This window comes from Scyliorhinus torazame, chromosome 11 (assembly GCF_047496885.1).
Source record: "Scyliorhinus torazame isolate Kashiwa2021f chromosome 11, sScyTor2.1, whole genome shotgun sequence".
Lineage (NCBI taxonomy): Eukaryota > Metazoa > Chordata > Chondrichthyes > Carcharhiniformes > Scyliorhinidae > Scyliorhinus > Scyliorhinus torazame.
In genome coordinates, this window is record NC_092717.1 from 239,534,690 (window position 1) to 239,553,713 (window position 19,024).

General features: G+C 47.9%; 1 protein-coding gene across 4 annotated transcripts in view; it reads left to right on the top strand.

Annotated features, from left to right (window-relative positions):
- Positions 1 to 19,024, top strand: part of trappc8 (trafficking protein particle complex subunit 8) — a 228,050-nt gene that overhangs the window by 30,916 nt on the left and 178,110 nt on the right. The window lies entirely within an intron of this gene.

A 19,024-nucleotide genomic window follows, 5' to 3' on the forward strand; every position in this document is an offset into this window, starting at 1 on the left:
TGTGTGGTGTTGGGCTGCTATGATCTGGCACTCGTGGGGTCCCTGCATACTGAATGTTATCTGCTAGAAATGTGTGGGTCTTTGCACGTTTGACTGTAATGTCCCTTCCTTGTAACAACAGTGGCCAGCGAGCTGCTCTGATCTGGCTGACTGAACCGTCCTTTGACCTACCATCTAACAATAGCTGCGTTGGGGTGTGCTCGGTTAAAATTGTTACTGGCTTAAGGCCTGTGATTTATGCAAAATACTGTACTGCCCAAAAGACTGCAAGCAAGTGCCGCTTGCAGGCTGTAAATCCTTGCTCTATGGGATCCAAAATTCGTGAGGCATAGGCTACGGTTCCTAAGTGGTCATGTCTTTCCTGTAGGAGTACTGCTGGTAGGGTTCGGTCGGTGGTTGCTACTTCTATGGCATAGGGAGAGTGTGGGTCTGGAACTTGCAAAGCAGGGGCTGTGCCTCGGGTGCGTTTTAATTCATCGATGGCGTCTGTGTGCTGAGGAAGCCATTCCCATGTGGCGTTCTTTTTAAGGAGCTCTGAGAGTGGGGCTGCTTTTGTGGCAAAACCATCTATGTGGTTCCTACAATATCCAACTAGTCCTAAGAATGACCAGAGCGCAGTGATATTGTGGGGCAGGGGCAGTTTAACTATTGACTCAATTCGCTTCTGTTCGATCGATCTCTTCCCGTGGGTGATGATGGTGCCGAAGTAAAGAACCTTTTCTTTTAAGATCTGGGCTTTTTTGGAATTGACCTTGCATCCAATGGATTGTAGGAGGCCAAGTAATTCCGATCGGAGCTGCACATGCTCCTCCTTTGTGTCCGTCTGTAGGGGTAAGTCGTCCACATACTGTATAAGGCATTCGGGGCGGGAAAATTTGTAAAGTCCGTTGGCCAATTGTCGGTGGAAAATGGAGGGGGAGTTGTGGAATCTTTGCGGGAGGCATGTTCACGTATATTGCTGCCCTTGAAATGTGAACGCGAACTTATATTGACAGGTCTTGTCTAGCGGGATGGACCAAAAGCCATTGCTGATGTCTAGCACTATGAAGTACTTTGCCTGTACTCCCTGCTTGAGCATGGTCTCGGGACTCGTGGCAACGGTGGGGGCTGCAAAAGGGGTGACCTTGTTAAGTTCTCGCCGACTGACAATTGACTTCCAAGAAAAATCGGGTGTTTTCACGTGCCAAATTGGGGCATTATTTGTTGAAGCTACCGGCTGAATTAATCCTTGATCTAATAAGCTATTGATGACTTTTGAAATCTCACCCTCTGCTTGCTGTGGGAAACCGTATTGCTTCTGTGGTTTAGGATTGGGACCTGAAATTGTGATCATTCCTGGGATCTTCCCACAATCGTGCTTGTGTTGGGCGAAGGAAGCTTTATGTTTTCTGAGGATCTCGCTAATTGTCTGGTCTGAACTAATTGTTTGTGGATCGAACTAAAGGGGGCTAAAAGGCTGGGAACAGACGAAGCCTGTGTGGCATATAAGGAAAGTAGGAAGGAACTTAAGCAAGGAGTCAGGAGGGCTAGAAGGGGTCATGAAAAGTCATTGGCAAATAGGGTTAAGGAAAATCCCAAGGCTTTTTACACTTACATAAAAAGCAAGAGGGTAGCCAGGGAAAGGGTTGGCCCACTGAAGGATAGGCAAGGGAATCTATGTGTGGAGCCAGAGGAAATGGGCGAGGTACTAAATGAATACTTTGCATCAGTATTCACCAAAGAGAAGGAATTGGTAGATGTTGAGTCTGGAGAAGGGTGTGTAGATAGCCTGGGTCACATTGTGATCCAAAAAGACGAGGTGTTGGGTGTCTTAAAAAATATTAAGGTAGATAAGTCCCCAGGGCCGGATGGGATCTACCCCAGAATACTGAAGGAGGCTGGAGAGGAAATTGCTGAGGCCTTGACAGAAATCTTTGGATCCTCGCTGTCTTCAGGGGATGTCCCGGAGGACTGGAGAATAGCCAATGTTGTTCCTCTGTTTAAGAAGGGTGGCGGGGATAATCCCGGGAACTACAGGCCGGTGAGCCTTACTTCAGTGGTAGGGAAATTACTGGAGAGAATTCTTCGAGACAGGATCTACTCCCATTTGGAAGCAAATGGACGTATTAGTGAGAGGCAGCACGGTTTTGTGAAGGGGAGGTCGTGTCTCACTAACTTGATAGAGTTTTTCGAGGAGGTCACTAAGATGATTGATGCAGGTAGGGCAGTAGATGTTGTCTATATGGACTTCAGTAAGGCCTTTGACAAGGTCCCTCATGGTAGACTAGTACAAAAGGTGAAGTCACACGGGATCAGGGGTGAACTGGCAAGGTGGATACAGAACTGGCTAGGCCATAGAAGGCAGAGGGTAGCAATGGAGGGATGCTTTTCTAATTGGAGGGCTGTGACCAGTGGTGTTCCACAGGGATCAGTGCTGGGACCTTTGCTCTTTGTAGTATATATAAATGATTTGGAGGAAAATGTAACTGGTCTGATTAGTAAGTTTGCAGACGACACAAAGGTTGGTGGAATTGCGGATAGCGATGAGGACTGTCTGAGGATACAGCAGGATTTAGATTGTCTGGAGACTTGGGCGGAGAGATGGCAGATGGAGTTTAACCTGGACAAATGTGAGGTAATGCATTTTGGAAGGGCTAATGCAGGTAGGGAATATACGGTGAATGGTAGAACCCTCAAGAGTATTGAAAGTCAAAGAGATCTAGGAGCACAGGTCCACAGATCACTGAAAGGGGCTACACAGGTGGAGAAGGTAGTCAAGAAGGCATACGGCATGCTTGCCTTCATTGGCCGGGGCATTGAGTATAAGAATTGGCAAGTCATGTTGCAGCTGTATAGAACCTTAGTTAGGCCACACTTGGAGTATAGTGTTCAATTCTGGTCGCCACACTACCAGAAGGATGTGGAGGCTTTAGAGAGGGTGCAGAAGAGATTTACCAGAATGTTGCCTGGTATGGAGGGCATAAGCTATGAGGAGCGATTGAATAAACTCGGTTTGTTCTCACTGGAACGAAGGAGGTTGAGGGGCGACCTGATAGAGGTATACAAAATTATGAGGGGCATAGACAGAGTGGATAGTCAGAGGCTTTTCCCCAGGGTAGAGGGGTCAATTACTAGGGGGCATAGGTTTAAGGTGAGAGGGGCAAAGTTTAGAGTAGATGTACGAGGCAAGTTTTTTACGCAGAGGGTAGTGGGTGCCTGGAACTCACTACCGGAGGAGGTAGTGGAGGCAGGGACGATAGGGACATTTAAGGGGCATCTTGACAAATATATGAATAGGATGGGAATAGAAGGATACGGACCCAGGAAGTGTAGAAGATTGTAGTTTAGTCGGGCAGTATGGTCGGCACGGGCTTGGAGGGCCGAAGGGCCTGTTCCTGTGCTGTACATTTCTTTGTTCTTTGTTCTTTGTTGAACCAATAGTCTCCTACTGAGCAAATCCTATGTTCATAGTCCCCTACTGTGAGTGTAGCAGGGGCTCTAGCTACTTTGGCCATTCTCCATACACATCTATTCACGGGTTCAAAGGAAAGGTTGTGGGAGCTCATAAAATCGATTCCTAGAATGTGCTCGGCTGTTTGGGAAAAGTCGACGAAAATAACGGGGTGTCTGGTGCTTGAGGCTCATATCTGAATATCTACAGGGGCTGTGATGTGTCCCTGCTGTACGTGTAAATCCAGATGCTGTCTGTGGTGGGCCATTTATAATGCTGGAACATTGTGGAGGAGTTTAAAGTGGTGCGGGACCCTCCTGAGTCCCAAAGAAATTCTACTAATGTCCCCGGACTGTGCCTGTGACTACTGGTCTGCCTGATTTGTCCCAGAATGTGTTGCAGACCCAAGTTGGGGAATCCGAACACCGCCAATCTGTGGTGTTGATTGCTGAATTATCTGAACGGTGCTAACACTAGTATGGGCCTAACGTTGTTCCTAGGTGGGGGGCCTGGTTGTTGGTGGCGTTGCTGATTCGGGGGGTTTTGTCGGCATTCGCGGGCATGATGGCCCATGTGTCCATAATTATAGCACCCTCGTGGTGCCTGTGCTCTGGGGTGCTGTCCTTCATGTCTACCCTCATTTATCCATGCTGGGTCCTGGTTAATTCTAACTGGGTGCATATTTGCTTCTATCTGTTCCTGATCTGCCTTCCTGTGAAAAGGGGAAGTGCAATGAGACCTGGGTGTCGTGGTGGAACAGTAGCTGAAGGTTGGCATGCAGGTACAGCAGGTGGTGACGAAAGCTAATGGCATGATGGCCTTCATTGCACGAGGATTTGAGTAAAGGAGTTGGGATGTCTTGCTGCAATTATACAGGGCCTTGGTGAGGCCACACCTTGAGTATGTGTGCAGTTTTGGTCTCCTAGTTTGAAGAAGAGCATTCTTGCTTTTGAGGTTCACCAGACTAATTCCCAGGATGGCAGGACAGCCATATGAAGAATGGCTGGATCGACTGGACTTGTACTCACTGGAGTTTAGAAGAATGAGAGGGGATCACATAGATACATTAAAAAATCCTGATGGGACTAGACAGGCTAGATGCAGGGAGAATGATCCCGATGTTGGAGGCGTCCAGAACCTGCGGTCACAGCCCAAGAATAAGGGTTAAGCCATTCAGGACTGACATGAGGAAGAACTTCTCTGAGAGTTGTGAAATCCTCTACCACAGAAAGCTGTTGGGGCTAGTTCATAGAATCGTAGAATTTACAGTGCAGAAGAAGACCATTCGGCCCATTGAGTCTGCACTGGACCTTGGAAAGAGCACCCTACTCAAGCCCATGCCTCAACCCTATCTCCCTAACACTAACCCCAGCTAACCTTTTTTTTTGGCTATTAAGAGGCAATTTAGTATGGCCAATCTACTGAACCTGCACATCTTTGGACTGTGGGAGGAAACTAGAGCACCCGCAGACTGCACAGACAGTGACCCAAGGCAGGAATCGAATCTGGGTCCCTGATGCTAACCACTGTGCCGCCCTAATCATAGAATCCCTACAGTGCAGAAGGAGGCCATTTGGCTCAACAAGTCTGCACCAACCCTCAGAAAGAGTGCCCTCCCACTCCATGGCGCCTCCCTCACCCACCCCGCACTCTCCCTGTAATCTAACCTGCACATCTTTGGACTAAGGGAAGAAACTGGAGCACCGGGAGGAAATCCACACTGACACAGGGAGAACGTACAAATCCCACACAAACAACTACCAAAGGCTGGAATTGAACCTGTTGGATATATTCAAGAGGGAGTTGGACGTGGCCCTTGTGGCTAAAGGGATCAAGGGCCTCCTCTTGTGCCAGGATGAGCCTGATGCAGTTTAAGGTAGTGCACAGGGTGCTTATGACTCGGGTGAGAATGAGTGGGTTCTTTCAGGGGGTAGTAGCAGATGAGTGTGAGAGGTGTGGGCGGGGGCCAGCGAATCATGCGCACATGTTTTGGGGTTGCGAAAAGTTTGGAAGATTCTGGGCAGGAGTGTTCGCGGTCTGAGCCAGGGTAGCGGAGGAGGAGGTGGTCCCGGACCCTTTGGTGGCGATATTTGGGGTTTCAGAGAAGCCGGAGCTCATGGAGAGGAGGAAGGCCGATGTCTTGGCCTCGCCTCTGATTGCACGGCGGCGAATATTGCTGGAGTGGCGGTCGGCATCGCCACTGGGGGTAGCGGCGTGGTTGGGTGACCTGTACAACTTACTGCGATTAGAGAAGATAATGTATGAGTTAAGGGGCTCTTCAGAGGGGTTTGAGGAAAGGTGGGGGATGTTTGTGATCGTGTTTGAGGGCCTGTTCGTTGCGGGGGAGGGGGGGTGAAAAAGGGGAAGAATCTGTCCAGACTGTCGAGTTGCTTGTTGGGAAGTATGTTTCCTGGGGTGTTTATTCGTTGTAACCTGTTTTGATACATGTTTGTAATAAAATACATTTTTTTAAAAAGGATCAAGGGGTATGGAGCGGAAGTGGGATACTGAATTTGCACCATCATCCATGATATTGAATGGTGGTGCAGGCTCGAAGGGCCAAATGGCCTACTCTGCACCTATTTTCCATGAGTAAATGACATTAGATGTCTTCAAAACTATCAGGGCACTATTCGATCGTCTCAGCTCATTTTGTGCCCAACACCTTTCCCTTGCGAACATTGCTAAAACTGACCCTCTGGTTATTACCCTGTGTGTTTGCCTCTGACAGCTTTGGTAGTTGAGTTTCCCTACATTGCAACGATGATTGCACTTCCGAAATTCTGCTTTGGCTGCCAAAATTTTTAGGCCATCCTAATGTTGTGCAAGATGTTGCACCATGAATTTGTTCCTTTTGTTCACCGCGGGGGGTGGGGGGGGGGGAATGGCAAGAAATCCCTAATGCTTTTTGTAACAGCAAGCTTTCCATGAATTGAGTCTGCAGTTATAATGCATTTATTCTTCAGCGAGGTGTCCAAAATAATGCACAGTTATTCAGCTGAGGCCTAACTCAAGACATTGTGCGAGTTTGCTATTGTGTTTCTTGCTCCTGAACATGTCTGGAATTTAGGATCCCCTTTACCTCTTCTATGGCATCTATATATATTTGGGCTGCCACTTTTAATGAACCAGACTTGTGCTTCATTTAAAATATTGCCTTTTAAGGTGCTGTACTTTCTATTATTTCCAAAACACATCACTGTATATTGTTCCGTAGAGCATTTTGCAATTCTGTCAGAATTTGCTGTCATTCCTATTTGATACGAGTAAATTCTGATATCTGCTCTGCATTGTGCTATGCCATTTAAATTATGCATTTAATAAATAAGAGTGATGTCTGTATTGGCTCCAGTGGAGCACCACAATAACACATTATGCTTTAATACAACACCTTACTGTAATAAAATATCCCCAGGTGCTTGCTCCGAGCAATATAAAGCAACATTAGACACCGTGCCACGCAAGGTAATATGGCTGAAACTTGGTTAAGCAGAGCGAGGTTTTGAGGAATGTCTGAAAGGTGAGAGGTGGTGGGAGGGTATTCTCACGCTTAGGGGCTTCGGCAACTGAAGACGCTGATACCGATGGTAGAGTGATTAAAATTGGCGATGCTCCAAGATGCTAGAATTATGAGTGCAGATATTTCAAGGAGTCGAAGCCCCCGAATGTAGAGACCTGGGTTTGTGACATGGCTGGGTTTCTCAGTCTCGAGAAAATAAAGTTTGCCTTGAGAGGGTCCATGGCGGGGTTCTCTCGGAGGTGGCAGCCGTTCCTTGAATTTCTAGGAGAGCAGTAAAGGTAAGCAGCAGCAGCATCCCGGGGGGGGGAGAATCGTTACATTGTATGTATATATGGTTAACTTTTATTTCATTTTGTTATTAATGGCTGTGTGCGGTTCTGCAAAAATCATGTTTTTGACAAAAATTTTGAATAAAAATAATTTATTTAAAAAAAAAAGAGGTGTAAGCCTGGAATTCCTCACCTAGCATCATCTCCTCGAGGACAGCAGTGCTTCAAGTCGAACCACAGTCACCACCTCGGGTCAGTTTATGGATTGGCAATGAATGTAGCCTCGAATGTATTGACCACATGCCAAGAACAAATTTTTAACCACGTCCAAACTTTGAACCAAAGTCAGTGATGTAGTTGCAATGTTCTGCATAACTGCAGAGTGAAAGATTTTGTTACTATATCTCAATCTATTTAAGCATTGAAACTGTTCCTTCGTTGAAACCCACTAAGATTAAAGGGACAATGGTCGCCTAAATAAAATATTGGCTAAGGGACGGAAAGCTGAGCGAGTGGTGAATGCCTTTTCCGATTCGAGAGGAAGGTTGGTATTAGGACCATTTGGAGAAAAAAGTATTTACTGATGACCTGGATTTGGGTAGGGGAGGACCGTAGATGGCAGGAAATTCTAATTTGGTAAGTACTGAAGCTACTAGCGGACTTGGTGACTGGTGAAATGAGCAGTCAAGAGGCAGATATTTAATGCAGAGAATTGTCAAGTGAAACATTTTTGTAGATGGAATAAGAAAAGGCAATATAAAATAATGAAAACATTAAGGGGGTTGCAATAACAGAGACCTGGGGATGGCGGGACACATTAAGAATGTTGCAGATCGGATCCCTGGCTTCAGCATCCTTGGTTTTATTAAGAGGAGCACATTGTATACAGTAAGCAAATTGTGCAAATGCTGTGTAAGCACTGATTTGGCTTCAGCCAGATTATTGAATTCCGTTTGGTCCAACACACTTTCGGAAGGAAGGATGTCAAGACCTTGGGAGAGGGTGCAAAGGAGATTTATCAGAGTGGTAGCAGGGATGAGGCACTTAAGAGAATGTGGAGAGACTTGAGAAGCAACGGTTGTCTTCTGAGCAGTAAACGTTAAGAGGAGGTTTGAAAGTCATCAATGGTTCAGAGTGAGTAAATCAGGAGAAATTGTTTGTGGTGGCACAAGTGTTGTTCACCAGAGGACACGTATTTATGGTGATTTAATGAAGAAGCAGAGATGATAGATGATAGGCTTTGGGGAAAGAGCATGAGTGCGGCTGGATCATTTTTTCAAAGAAACGGCACAGTCAAAATGAGCCAAATAGCACAGTGGTTAGCACTGCTGCGTCACCGCGACAGGGACCTGATATATTCTGACCTTGGGAAACTGTGTGGAGTTTGTACGTTCTCCCCATGGCTGCGTGGGTTTCCTCCGGATGCTCCAGTTTCCTCCCACAGTCCAAAGATGTACAGTTTAGGTGGATTGGCCATGATAAATTGCCCCTTAGTGTCCAACGGTTAGGTGGGGTTTCGGGGAAGTGGGCCTGGGCAGGATGCTCTTACGGAGGGTTGGTGCAGACTCAATGGGCCGAATGGCTTCGTTCTGCACTCTAGAGATTCTATGAACTTCTTTCTGTTCATTATTCAGTTGTGCTTTTTGAAATATTCTAATTCCCATGAGCCAGTCCAGCTCTGCCTGTGTTGTTTGATATAATTCTGTTAAGCTCACCAGCAAGGTGGGAGTAACTCTCCCATTCCCTTTTCCTTTCAAGCGAGCAAACATGCCTTCAGATTCCCCTCTCGAATGGCTGTTTGTACATTAGACCAGTTATTGTCCCCGTCATCTGGATGAGATCAACAACCGAGAGCAGATGAGTGATTCAGTGTTTTCAGCTGTGTAAGTCAGAACAGCATGTCATAACACATGACACACTGGGCCACTTGTGATGGGCTGAGAGGGGCAGTGGTATCAGATGTTAGAAGATCTGAAGTCAGAATTGGTGTTTGGTCATTAGGCAAAGCCCCTCAATCAGAGATTTTGGTAGCTGCACTTGCTGGTGAAATCTCACGCTTGGGATTGCTTCTCAGTGTGACGTAACTTCCCTTTGAAAATGACAAGGGGAAGAGAAATTACCATACAATGCAGAATGCTAAAGGGAAAATTTCCAGGCATGAATTTTTAAATAAGCTGTATTTGTACAGTGCAGTGAACAAAAAGAATCCCAAGTCACTTGCTGAACAAAAATACTTGCACCCCTTTCATTTAAATTTTCAGTTGACGCAGTATTCACAGCCTTTTGCGTGGTCAGGGGGGCAAAGGTGTGCCAGATTTCCGCTGTCCTTCGTGCTTTCGTTCAATTGGCCTAGATGTAATTTTGAGATTCTTTCCTACATCCGTAAATAGGAATTGAGTGGGTATTGGCACTGAGGCATGGATAGAAGTGCTGGATTACAGGACAGAAGTTTTGGAACGTAGATCCGAGGCAGCTAAGGATTCTACAGTCCACCAGAGAGATAACTGGAGGGAATGGAAAAGTGTCTGGAATCAAAAGGGTAGCGAGGGTGGGATGGTACTGCGGAGTGAGCTGAAGATGAGGGCAAGAGTTTAAAATTCAACATGTGGGACACAGGAAGCCAACCTATGTCAGTGGGGATAGGCAGGTTTGTGGAGCTGCGTAGGACAGGTTGCTATGTTTTAGACGGAGGGAGGGATACTTCGCTTAATGGATTGGGAATAATTAGGTTTTCAGGTGATGGGGCTTCATTGGCAATGGGTTGACAATAGAGCAGAAAGTAAAAAGAATGGAGTAGCTTCGAAATCGGGATGTGGTGTTTAAAGTTCAGCTGTGGGTTAAGAGAGCTGTCATGTACTTACAACTTGAAGCTTAGTTTAAAAGCGGTTCGTTTCTCAATGTTTGGGTTCCGCCAGGGCAACTCGGCTCCTCATTAAAGCTTTGGTCCAAATATGGACAAAAGAGCTGAACTCGAAGATGTTGTTGAAAGTCAATCATCTCAGTCCTAGAACATTGTTGCTAGTTCCCCAGGGTGGTGTCCTAGGCCTAGCCATCTTCAGCTGCTTCATCAATGACCTTCCTTCCATCTTAAGGTCAGACGTGGGGATGTTCGGGGATGATTGCAGAATGTTCACCACCATTTACAACTCAGACATTGGAGCAGTCTATGCCCATATGCAACAAGGCCTGGACAACGTTCAGGCTTTGACATTCAATAGAATCTTCATTGTAGAATCCCCCACTATCCATTGAGTATCCATTGAGCAGAAACTGACTGGATCAGTCATATAAATACTGTAGCTACAAGGGCAGTCAGAAGTTGGGAATCCTGTGAAGAGGAGCTCACCCTGATTCCCCAAAGCCTGTCCGCTATCTACAAGGCGCGTGTCAGGAGTGTGATAGAATGCTCCTCACTTACCAGGATGAGTTCAGCTAAGAGCCCATTGGATCCAAGAAAATTTGGCAAATTGGATCCAAAATTAGCTGAGTGGCAGGAAGCACAGGGTGATGGTCGAGGGGTGTTTGTCTGACTGGAAGCCTGTGTCCAGTGGGGTTCCTCGGGGATCAGTGTTGGGTGGAGCCCTTTCTGTTTGTGGTATATATAAATTATTTAGATATGAATGTAGGAGGGTTGATCAGTAAGTTTGCGGATGATAGGAAAATTGGTGGAGTGGTAAATAATGAGGAGGATAGCCTTATATTATAGGAGGATACAGACGGGTTGGTCAGACGGGCTGATCAGTGGCAAATGAAATTCAATCCGGATAAGTGTGAGGTGATGTACTTGGGCAGGAAAACAAGACAAGAGAATACACGATAAACGGCAGGACCCTGGGAAGCACCAAGGATCAGAGGGACCTTGATGCGCATGTACACCAGTCCCTTAAGCTAGCAGAGCAGGTCGATACAGTGGTGAATAAGGCATATGGAATACTTGACTTTATTAGCCGAGGCATAGAGTTTAAGAACAGGGAGGTTATGCTGGAACCATACAAATGTTGGTTAGGGCACAGCTAGAATATTGTGTGCAGCTCTGGAATCACATTATGGAGGGGATGTGATAGCACTGGAAAGTGTGTAGAGGAGATTTATCAGGCTATTTCCTGGGCTGGAGAGTTTTAACTATGAAGAGAGATTGGAAAGACTTGACTTGTTTTCCTTGGAGCAGAGGAGTCTGAGGAGGACCTGATGGAGATGTATAAAATTATGAGGGACATAGATAGAGGGGAAGAAACTTTTCCCCTTGGTGGAGGGATCAATGACCAGGGGGCATAGATTTTAAGTCAGGGGCAGGAGGTTTAGAGGGGATGTGAGGAAAACCTTTCTTACCCAGAGGGTGGTGGGAGTTTGGAATTTGCTGCCTCAAAGGGCGATGGAGGCAGAGACTCTCATAACATTTTAAGAGGTATTTAGAGGTGCACTTGCGATTCCAGGGCATAGTGTTGAACTAAGTGCTGGAAAATGGGATTAGAATGGTTAGGTGGTTATTTTTGACCAGCGCAGACGCGATGGGCCGAAGGGCTTTTTCTGTGCTGTAGGACTCTGATAACACTTGAAGCTCAACAGCATCCATGTCAAAGCAGCCTAGTTGATTGCACTCCATCCATCACCTTCGACATTTGCTTCCTCCAGCACCGACATACACTGATAATGTAATAATTATAATAATCTTTATTGTCACAAGTAGGCTTACATTGCAATAAAGTCATCGTGAAAAGCCCTAGTCACCACATTCCGGCGCCTGTTCAGGTACAGTGAGGGAGAATTCAGAATGTCCAAATTACTTAACAGCACGTCTTTGGGGACTAGCGGGAGGAAACCGGAGCACCCGGAGGAAACCAGACACTGGGAGAACGTGCAAACTCCGCACAGACGGTGACCCAAGCCGGGAATCGAACCTGGGACTCTGGCACGGTGAAGCCACAGTGCTATCCACTGTGCTGCGTTGCTGCCCAATGCGTACCATCTACACGATGCATTGGTCTACAAGATACATACAAGGACGGAAGTTAAGGGGCGACCTGATAAAGGTTTACAAAATTGAGTGGCATGGACAGAGTGGATAGTCGGCTGCTTTTTCCCAGGGTGGAAAAGTCAATAACGAGGGGACACAAGTGCAAGGGGAAAAATTTAGAGGAGATGAGCGAGGCAAATTTTTTTTTTTTTTTTTACACAGAGGGTGGTGTGTGCCTGGAACGTGCTGCCGGGGAGGGGTGGAAGCAGATATGGTTGCAGCGTTTAAGAGGCATCTTGACGAATACTTGACTAGGATGGAAATAGAGGGATACGGACCCTCGCGCAGGCCGCTGGAATCGGCGGGGCCGCCGATTCTCTAGCCCGGATGTGCCGAGCGGCCGCGCCAATACGACAGAGTCCCGCCGGCGCTGTTTACCCTGGTCGCTGCCGGCGGGAACTCTGCGCGAACGGTCGGGGTCGGCCTTGGGGGGAGGGGGGGCGGGCTCCGATGGGGTCTGGCCCACCATCAGGGCCCACCGATTGTGTGGGCTGGCCTCTTCCCCCCCCCCCCCCCCCCCCCCCCCCCCCCCCCGACCTACTTTCTGTCGCGGCCTGCCCCTGAACACCGATGCCATGATGAGTCGGGACCGGCACGCTAAAGCAGTCCCCCGCACACGCGCAGGTTGGCGCTGGCCAACTGCGCATGCGTGGGTTGGCGCTGCGGCCATTTGGTGCTGCAAAAGGAGGCTGGAGCGGCGTGAACTGCTCCAGCAGAATCGGACGTACCCGGGCCCATTTCGCGCCGTCATGAAACGCGACGCCGGCGCGAACACTTGGGCTCCATATTGGAGAATCGTCCCCCAAATGCTGTTTCTTGAGCTTTCTTTGAACTTCATTGCAACAACATAGGAGGCTGAAGATTGAGAAGGTAGAGCGGGGCAGGGAATTAAAATGAAAAGTTACCATTGGTCAGGACATATTTGTGGCCTCTTGTCATTTTTCCAGTGATTTGATGAGCGTGTCAGTGCCACCTCCGGCTCTGACCACCAACCAGAAAATTTCATTGACTTTGTTTCCAATTTCCACCCTTTCCTCACCTTCACCTGGTCCATCTGACTTTTCCATTCTTTGACTTATTGATCCCCACCATTTCTGGACATATATTGTCTGCTCACGTTCATGACAAACCAATGAGGTCTCACAGCTACCTTGACTATACTAACCTGCATTCTGTTCAATTCTGGGTTCAGCTGCTTCCTATGCACCCTGTCTGTAACCCTCAATTTTATTCAGGTGCCCCTTCTCAGGACCCCAAGCTTATCTAGCCCCTCCTTTATAGCTCAAATGCTCCATCCCAGGCAACACCGAATAGAAACTACAATGTAAAATGAGACCATTCGAAACATAATTTGCACTGAGCAACCCAGCTAGGCCCACTCCCCGACCTATCCTCGCATCCCCACCTAACATACATATCCCTGGAGAGTGAGGGGCAATTTTATCATGGCTAATCCAGCTAACGTGCACATCTTTGGATTGTGGGAGATAACCAGAGGAAACCCATGCAGACACGGAGAAAGTGCAAACTCCATACAAGTCACTTAAAGTCGGAATTGAACCCAGGTCCCTGACGATGTGAGGCAGCAGTGCTATCCACTGTGATGCCCTTGGTGAATTTCCTCCACACTCACATCAGTGCAATCACGTTCTTCCTATAGTGTGCAACCAGAACTGCCCACAGTACTCCAACTGTGTCCTAACTAAAGTTTCCCACAGCTCCAATATAACCTCCCTAGTCTTAAAATCTATGCCGCGACTGATGTAGGCAAGTGTCCTTCCTGAGTTCAAACTCGTCTGCTTCTGCTGGGCTGTTGAAATATAGAGTCCCTTATTTTAGAACGTGACCCATGAAGCCATGTGTCCTGCATGCCTTTTAAAAAATATATAAATTTAGAGTACCCAATTCGTTTTTTCCAATTAAGGGGCAATTTAGTGTGACCAATTCATGTACCTTGCACATCTTTGGGTTGTGGGGGTGAGACCCACGCAAACACTGGGAGAATGTGCAAACCCCACATGGACAGTGACCGGGGGCGGGGATCGAACCTGGGTCCTCGGTGCCGCGAGGCAGCAGTGCTAACCACTGTGCCACCGTGTTGCCACCGTATGCACACTCAATTCAGTCAATCAAGACATCTGCGGACTGGCCAAAGAAACCTCTTTCTTTAGTATTACTGAAAAAAGGACATTTTGTCAAAGCTTTTCATCTTGCACTCATCAGACAAAATGTGTTGATAAAATGTCACTGTTTCAGCAATATCTGTACTTCCAAACTTTCCAGTAACTCTTCTGCAGACAAATTTATATTTCACCATTTTATGCTGGTCCCTGACCAGCCCCCAAAGTTTACTAGAATACTGGACAGAATCTTCAATATTTTGTTTAATTTGTAAAACGGTAAGAAAAGGATACTTCACTGCAGGAATGATTCCATGTTAAAACAGCAATATGCTATATTAAAACAAACTTTATTATTAATACAGTATTAAGCTCCCTGGACATCATTAGAAAATGGCTTGCAATTACCAGTTAAACAATGCTCAACAATAAAATGAAACATTTTAACTCTCAACTGCTACCTTTATCTCCAATCAAATAAAACCCAACACGGGTCAAAACACCAGTGTTATGGTGCAGAAGGAGGCTATTCAGCGCATCATGCCTGCACAAACTCATCAAATGAAGATTATGACTTGGTGCCTTTTCCCTCTACCCATGCATTAGCTTCTATGTAAATAATCATGGAGTGCCCTCTTGAATGCCTCGATTGAACCCGTCTCCGCCACATTTCCAGGCAGCGCATTCCAGACCTGAACTACTTGCTGTGTGAAAAAGATTTTCTCAAGTCACATTTGCTCCTTTTGAAAATCACTTAAATCTCTGCCCTCTCGTTATTGATTCTTTTACGAGAGGGGACATTTCCTCCCTCTCTATTTTGTCCAGCACCCTCATGTTTCTGAACATCTCCATAAAATCTTCTCTTAGCTGCCTTCTCTCCAAGGCGAACATCCGAACATCCAATCTGCCCTCATAACTGAAATTTCTCATCCCTGAAACCATTCTTGTAAACCACTTCTGCACTCGCTCCAATGTGTTCACATCCTTCCTATCGTGTGGCACCCAAAACTGTACATAATCCTCCACCTGAGGTGTAACTGGTATCTTGTATAAATTGAACATTACCACCTTGTTCTCATAAAGCCCAAAATCCTGTATGCTTTATTTTTAAATATATATATTTTTATTCAAGACATTTTCACGTATATACACAAGATATGAGAAGAACAACATTAATTCAATAATCAGCACCCCCCACGTATACACAAGATAACAGGCAAACAACATTAATTCAATAAACAGCACCCCCCCCTCCCCCAACTGATTCAATCCTCTTAAAATAAATAGATGAACGGTTTCCACCTCCGGGTGGACCCCTCTACCAACACTCGCAGAGCGAACTTGACCTTCTCCAGCCTCAGGAGTTCCGCAGGTTGCTCACCCACATCCCCACTTTAGGTGGCTCTGAATCCCGCCACCTGAGCAAGATCCATCTCCGGGCTATCAGGGAGGCATAGACATCGGCCTCTCTCACCCCCGGGTCTTCCGACACCCCAAATATCACCACCTCCGGATGCAGAACCACCCCCACACCCAACACTATGGCCATCACGTCCGAAAGTCCCTGCCAGAACCCCCTCAGTCTTGGACACGTCCAAAACATGTGGGCATGGTTCACGGGCCCGCCCACACCTATCCTCTACCCCTGCAAAGGACCTACACATCCCTGTCACTGTAATGAGTCCGATGCATCACCTTGAACTGGATAAGTCTTAACCTCCACGTGACACGGACGCGTTCACCCTCCGCAAGGCCTCTGCCCACCTCCTGGCTCCCATTTCCCCTCCCAACACGTCCTCCCATTTATGCTTAATACCCCCCCCCCCCCCCCCCCCCCCCCTCCCCAGGGCTCCCTCCCACTCCCGTCAATTCCTTACAGATATGTCGCCTTCCCCTCTCCTATTCCATTGTTCTTCAGCAACTTGTACTGCAATCCTGGGGGCGGCAGCTCCGGAAAGGATGGCACCTCTCTCCTGAAATCCCAAATCTGCAGGTACCTAAAGCCATTCCCCCTGAGCAACTCTTACACTTCCTCCAAGTCCTCCAGCCCTGCAAATTTGCCCCTATAAACAAGTCCCCAAAGTGCTCAATCCCCGCCTGCTGCCACCCCCCAAACCTCACATCCAGCCTGCCCGTGCAAACCTATGGTTGTCACAGATTGGCGACCACACCAACGTACCCTCCAGCCACAAATTCTGCCAACACTGACCCCACACCCTTAAGGCTGGCGCCGCCACTGAGCTTGTGGAGTACCTGGCCTGTGAGAATAGTAAAGGCGCTAACAACATAGCCCTCAAACTCGTTCCCCTACACAACCCCGCCTCCACCTGCCTCCAAACCGACCACTCCTCCTCAGCCCACTTGCGCACCACTGCAAGATTCGCCGCCCAATAATAATTTATCATATTTGGCAGTGCAGCCCCCACCCCTCTCGCCCCCATTCCAAAAAAAGTTCACCGCATCCTCTTGGCCTTCCCCGCCCACAAAATCCTGGAAATGAGCCAATTGACTTCCCTAAAGAACAACTTGGAGACAAAGATATGGAAGTTCTGAAACACGAACAGAAACCTAGGCAGCACCATTATTTTCACTGTCTGCACTCTCCCAGCCAGAGACAGAGGCACCACATCCCACCTCTTAAAATCTGCATTCCTCCCCTCCTCCATCGTTCAGTTCATGCAGCTGGGCCCAGCTCTGTGCACCTGGATACCCAGATACCTGATCTTGTCCCCACCACCCTAAACGGCAACTCCCCTAGTCTGCTCTCCTGCCCTCTGGTATTAATCGGGAACACCACACTCTTTCCCATGTTCAGCCTATACCCTGAATACCGGCCAAATTCTCCATAATGCCCCCATGCTGCCCACAGGGTCCAAGATACATAATAGGTCGTCCGCACACAGCAAGCCCTATGTTTGGCACCCCCGTCCCCGCTCAATCCATTGATGCCCTATCGCCAAGGCGAAAAGCAACGGGGAGAGCGGGTACTCCTACCTCGTTCCCAGGCCTTGTTAGACCCACAGCTCACTCCCTTCCCAGGTATGTTTCTTGATCTGCATCGTCCATCTAAGGGTCTTTTCCTTTTCCAAAAAGCAATGCAGCCACACCACAATTGACCTCGGTGGGTCCCCCACCTGTGGCCGCCTCCTCAGTGCCCTGTGTCTTCAGTCCACTTGGAGAGGTCGACCAAAGCCCCCCCCCCCCCCCCCCCCCCCCCCCCCCCCCCCACTTCTCCAGCATCCTTGTCACATACACCGTGGCCTGCACACCTTTAATGCCTTCAGGCATCCCAACAATCCTCATGTTTTGCCTCCTGGAGGGGTTCTTCAGGTTCTCCACCTTCTACCCCAGCCTCTTCTGGCTTTCCCGCATCACACTCAACTCAGCCGCCAACGAGGCCAGCTGCTCCTCATGCTCCCCCACCGCCTCCTCCACTTTCTGAATCGCCCGGCCCTGGGACTCCAGCCTCTGCTCAACACGCTCAATCTCAGTTCTCAACAAATCCACCACTGTGGCCAGGTCTTCCAGGGCCTCTTTCTTCTGCTGCTCGAACTTGCTATTCAAGAACTCCATCAACTGCTCCGCCCACTGGGTAGACAGCGCACCTCCTTACCCTCTGCCATCTTTACCTGTGGCACACCACAAAAACTCTCCTGCTCCAATTGCTCGCTCTTTCTTGTGGTGCTCCTTATCCGCTGATCCATGCACCAGCCACACCAGAGGAGTATTACCTTCCCTGGACACTTGTGCACCCTTTGCCCTCAAATACCATGCCCATCGGGTCGGGAAAGTCCGGGAAAAAAAAACACCTTGAGAGGGAGCCACCAAATATGCGATCGCTCACTCCATGGCCGCCACGGGAGGTCTGCTCTATACTTTATTAACTGCTCTTGTCAGACGCGACCTCCCTTTGACAAAGCCGTGCTGACTCAGTCCTATTTTACCATGGGCTTCCAAGTGCTTCGCGATCTCATCTTTAACAGACTCTAAAATCTTACCAATGACTGAAGTCAGGCTAACCGGCTTATAATTTCCCGTCTTCTGCCTCCCTCCCTTGTTAAACAGTGGTGTTACATTAGTCACCTTCCATTCCTCTGGGACTCTTCCTGCCTCCAGTGATTCCTGAAAGATCATCGTTAATGCCTCCACAATTTCCTCAGCTATCTCTTTTCGGACCCTGGGGTGTAGTCCATCCGGTCCAGGTGACTTATCCACCTTCAGACCTTTCAGTTTCCCCAGAACCTTCTCCTTTGTAATGGTCACTGCACTTACCTCTGCCCCCTGGTTTTCCTGGAGTTCTGGCATCCCACTGGTGTCTTCCACCATGAAGACTGATGCAAGGTACCTATTCAGTTCGTCTGCCATTTCTTTGTTTCATATTATTACTTCTCCAGCCACATTTTCTAGTGGTCCAATGTCTATTTTTGCCTCTCTTACCTTTTATATATTGAAAAAATCTCTCCCTATCTTCCTTTATATTACTAGCTAGCTTGCACTCGTACTTCATCTTCTCTCCCCTTATTGCTTTTTTAGTTGTCCTCTGCTCGCTTTTAAAGGCTTCCCAATCCTCTGGTTTCCCACTAATCCTCGCCACTTTGTATGCTTTTTCATTAGCCTTTATGCTGCCCTTGACATGCCTCGTCAGCCATGGATGCCTTGTCCTCCCCTTAG